The 5028-nt window shown below is 32.0% G+C and overlaps 1 protein-coding gene across 2 annotated transcripts in view; it reads left to right on the top strand.

Annotated features, from left to right (window-relative positions):
* Positions 1–202: 202 nt before the first annotated feature.
* LOC117168032 (ammonium transporter Rh type B-B) overlaps positions 203–5028 on the top strand; it is a 264431-nt gene continuing 259605 nt past the window's right edge. The window contains exon 1 of one of the 2 annotated variants that reach the window (XM_033353362.1): positions 203–262. The gene's annotated coding sequence lies outside the window, so the exon portion shown is untranslated. Of the gene's footprint in view, positions 267–5028 lie in introns of both variants that reach the window. The other variant, XM_033353363.1, reaches the window with a different exon arrangement.

The following is a 5028-nucleotide window of genomic DNA, read 5'->3' as shown; positions in this document are numbered from 1 at the left end:
TGAGATTCTATAATATATCTAGTAAAGAATGAAATCTTGCACAAAATTGAATTTAATATTCTATGACAGCAGAAAGCTTTTCAACATCTTTGCTAAAGAAAAAGTTGCATAGATCTGCTGGATAACTAACTATCGATTTCAAAGTTCGCAGAGCCAACTCACTTGTTATTTTCCAACGCTAGACATTGAGTAGCAGCCTTTAAACGAGGACATAACGGAAGAGACCTGCAACGTGAGCACACTTATTTTTAGGAAAAGTAAAGTGAGTACGTAACTTCTTTCATATAGCGATAAATATTAAAAAGAGATATTTGTTCAAAAAATATTTCCTAAAATGAGAGTAAATGATATAACCTAAGGTCCCATGCCGACTCTGCATTGAATATAAAATTGGATTTGAATCCGCTATCATAATCATAGTAAAATAATTATCACTTTTATGGGAGAGATAAAATAAAATTTATGAGACTTCAGGTTTAATTGTAAATTAACTTCTTAGTGCAGGAATAGTACGTGATACCTGAAATGAATGTTCTGGTCCAATGTGATGATGGTTTATATGAAATTGCTGTACACGTAGATAAATACTTTGAACAGCGTTTTGTGATAAATAAATTATGAATTATTATCGTAGTGTTCAAATTTTGATAGTTTGCACACAAAAAATGGCCTTGACATACGGCAGTTTTCGGTTAAACTAATAAAGCAACTCAATGGTTTCTCAATGTATAGAACAAAAATTAAGTATGTTCATAAAATATGCGTGGCAGATGTGCCCTACTATACCAGAAACAAAAAACAGTGTTTATTTAATTTATGTTTTTATAAATGAGTGCCGTAATCTGCTATTTATCCACAGAAAGATTTATATTATTTTTTTCCTCTTAAGCATGTGAATACCAACATTGACAATAGTTTTCGCGTCAATAAATATCAATATAAATTATTTAAATGACTAAATTAATAAAATTAATAATAAATGAAAAAGAAATCTATTCATGTGTGTTTGACAGTACTTCCCGTGTGGAAACAATTCATGGCGCAATACTGTTCCAGCCTAGACCGCCACGAGTCTATCCTGGCGATATCGCGAGAAACTATGCTGGGGCGGTACGCAAATCTAACGCTCAAATTGACTAGCCGCTATCTACATCAGCGGTACTGGCGCGTTCTAGTGAATTTAGTAAAATTTAGTAGATCTAGATGCGACCTAGATTGAACATTTAATACTTATTTTTATAATTAAATCATTCCCGACATAAAAGCATTATGAGCTACATTGAGAATATTAACATTAGGGCCTATTCCTGCATTGAATCAAATTTTTATTCGGAGTGAAAAATTGGTTAATTTCAATAGCTTTTATGTGAAACGTTTTTTTTAAATGCTGGGTTTAGAATAAAAAAACTCCTTACACAAAAACTGTTGGAATTAGCCAATGTTCTACTCCGAATAAAGATTTAATTGAAAAGAGGACAAAGCCCTGATTATCTAGAAAAGATGTAATTTTAGTATTTATGGAGTAAAATGGGAAAATCCAGTTTTGAGGTTGGGTCTTGATTCCAACGCCCTTATATGAGTACTGGATACATGTCATATGAAAAGGAAAATTGCTTTCCCAGAAAATGTAACGATAAAATTTCTTTATTCAGCAATAAATTTTGTTATTAGCTTTGTCTTTCATTCAATATTTTACCAATAACCAATGTATAGTTCGTCAGATCAATCGATACTAAGTGATGAATTAAATTATCAAATCTGCATTATAAGACAGCACTGACAACACAGGCAACTTTATTTCTTCTATTTCCTTTGATTTGAGCACTGCGGCAACGTTACGAAAGACTGGCGAAACTTTAAAAGTTGCGTGATTATATGCAATAAATATAATTTGTTATTTTTTATTCATTAATTTTTTAATGACGCCTTCTTTTTCAAAGTCCAAATAGAAGTACTTTCTAGAGCCAAGGTAGATTTTAGACGGAATTTTTATATTAATGTGATGTCAAATTCTGGCTAGCGACAGTAGTGGGTCTACAAAGAACTGCGTGATGGATTTTTCTATCTAGAAGGTATAGATAGCGCTAAAAGAGTGCCAATCTAATTTGGCGTGAACAGACAGCCACGAATAATCCAGTACTGGCGCTAGAATAATTAAAGTCTGCCAGGAATTATTTCCACACGGGTTGTATGCCGTAATTAAAGAAATCACGCCTAATAAAAAAATTGATTACAGTGCTGTCTAGGTTTCCATGAGCGATTCGCCTAATTCCACCTAGTCAAATCAAGAGAGGTTCTTTTGGAAAGTCTCGTTGATTTTATAAATCTCTCCGGTATGAATATTATCAGCAGTGGATTTGCATAAAGTCTATGCAGTTCCAAACGAATTCATAATTTTTTTCCATTCATTCCCGTCGTTCTTTGGTTCGTTGCCATCCTTCCGTTATCTCCTCTTGTAATGGGAAGAGAACTTCATTTCAAATATGAATTTTTCAATCAGACTCATAGATCATACTAATTTCAAACTTTATTTTTATCGAACATCTCTCATCAAAAATGATAATCACTAATCATTATTAGAGTACTGTTGGAAATTATGAAAAGAAAACATGCACGTATCCCAATGACAAGATTCTATCTTAAAAAATGCATGTTGAAAAGTATCCTGCATGCCTTCTTTTAGATTTTTACGTATTTCGCATCTTTGGCGTGATATTAGAATTTTCGATTTTCTGCATATTACTTACGATAAATAAAAACAAAAGTAAGAGTCTTATTGTAAGATGGATAAAAGATATTTTGTAGGATTCTTCAAAAGCTATAATTTTTCTCTGAGACTTTTTTCCGTATTTTGCGTCGTTTGGTTCAAAAATCTGAATGTGTGGTGTCAAATGTCGGACAATTCTAACCCGTGTAGAAATTACTACCGGGTAAGGGCCGGATTCCGGCAGGGTTGCCCTACTTGTATCCGGAATCTGGTCAGGCTGCCCGGTCGGATTCTTGTTGATTTCGTCACGCTGTGCTGGTCGGACCCCGGCCGGGTGTACCCAGTCGGCTCCTATTTCTATACCCTATTTGTATCTGGGATCCGACCGGGTAACCCGGCCGGGAGCCGACTCGGTACACCCGGTCGGTATCCGACCGGTTTTAGACTGGGCTCCTCGATCGTATGCTGGTCGAGCTGCAAGAAGAAATTATTTTTGAAAAAAGTAATAGTGCAGAGACATAAAGAAAAAGAAAAATGACATTTTTCAACTAAATTCCTTTTGCGATAAAGTATCACAACCCTTAAGTATCAAAAAATTTTCAACAATAGATAAAATAAATTTCCGGGGTTTCACGTGACATCCTAACCCATAAAACCAGTTGAGAAAATTGATTTAACATTAACGTTGCAGAATATTAATAATGCTTACCTATTAACAAAAAAATGCACTCACCCTTATAAAAAATCCGCTTGCTCGGGAAAATTGGATACAATTTTGTGAAATTTAACAAATTTTTTAACGTATAACCTGGCGTCAACCGACGTTTTACTGCATTTTTAGCATTAAAGACTCCGGAAGTCGCCGAATCGTCATTACGTACAAATTTTTATTAAATCATTTTTTTCGTAACTTATGCCTTTTTCAACTATTTTTTTAATTTATTTTTATTGTGACTTTTCACGAATAGTTAGAAAACTACGCGTCCTATGGAAAAGTGATTATTAACCAATGTGTAGATCTTTTTTGAGATCATAATTTTTGTCAAATCATATTTTTCGTATCTTGCATAGTTTAACTATAATTATAATACTTTCTTAATTACAAGTGATTAGAATGTAAGAAGTAATGACCTTGTTGACGAACCTTGAATTTTTGTTATTAATTTAAACAAAAAAATTTCAAATATCGATTAGAAGTATTATTAAAAATAATCTTCTCATTCTGAAAAAAGTTAATATCGGACAATTACATTCAATTGACATTTTAAAAAGAAAATTATAAACAATTTGTCATAGAAAAACTGTGCTGTAGGAATAAATAAAAATTAAATTCACAATAACATTGTGAAAGGTTTCATATATATATATTAAATAAATATAAAATATATGTATTAAATAATATAATAAATATATTAAATAAGGGTCAAAAACTTTTTTTAGTAGCACTTTTTCAAATCTAGTCTCTGAAAAAATGAGAAGGAACAGTATTTATCTACATTTTTCAAACAAAAATATATATCATAACAAGTCAATATTTTCTAAAAAATTTTCTTTGAGATAAATTTAATAATATTGAGAAATTTTCACTTCTACTTTAGCACTTATTTTAGTTTTTTTTACACGGATCTCCATGCTTTGAGACTCTTTGAATCCAAAAATTAAGTTTTTACGATAGCGTCTGTCTGTTTATCCGTCTGTAAACATGATAACTCATGAAAAAATGAACGGATAAAATCTAGCTTTGGCTCACTTTTTTTTAAATTCTGAAAGAATGTACGAATTTGTCAAATCGATAGATTGCATTACCTAAAAAACATTCCTTTTTGACATTTGGGGCTGTTCAAGTATTACGTAAGCACTTTTCTGGAAATTTTGAAACCCTCCCCCGATATAAGCAACAGTAAGCATTGCCTAAACCCCCCTCAATATGACGTAAGATTTGCTTGACCACCCCCCCTCCAATTTTTTTAGCGAAAACAGATTTGCTTAAATTAAAGGAAAAAACTCAATTTTTTAGTTAAATACAATATTATTTATATTATCATAAATAATACTGACTATATAAACGCAACGCAGAACTTTTTTTAAACTAATAGAAACTGATTAAATTTGGTAACATTTTTGGTATAAAATTTAAGAATTTCAGATCCATGAAATTTTAAATAACGAACGTAGACCAACAGCAAGTGGTATAGTTACGTTAAACACCGCTGGATGGCGCCAACAAACATTATTTTAATATTGCAGGACTTGGTGTTGCGGTAAAATTTAAAACTGATCTTTTTAGACGAAGCGAAATCTTACGTAAGATTTCAGTTGAC

Source organism: Belonocnema kinseyi, chromosome 2, assembly GCF_010883055.1.
Source record: "Belonocnema kinseyi isolate 2016_QV_RU_SX_M_011 chromosome 2, B_treatae_v1, whole genome shotgun sequence".
NCBI lineage: Eukaryota > Metazoa > Arthropoda > Insecta > Hymenoptera > Cynipidae > Belonocnema > Belonocnema kinseyi.
The sequence above is the reverse complement of the archived record's forward strand: the minus strand, read 5'-3'. Positions and strand labels throughout refer to the sequence as shown.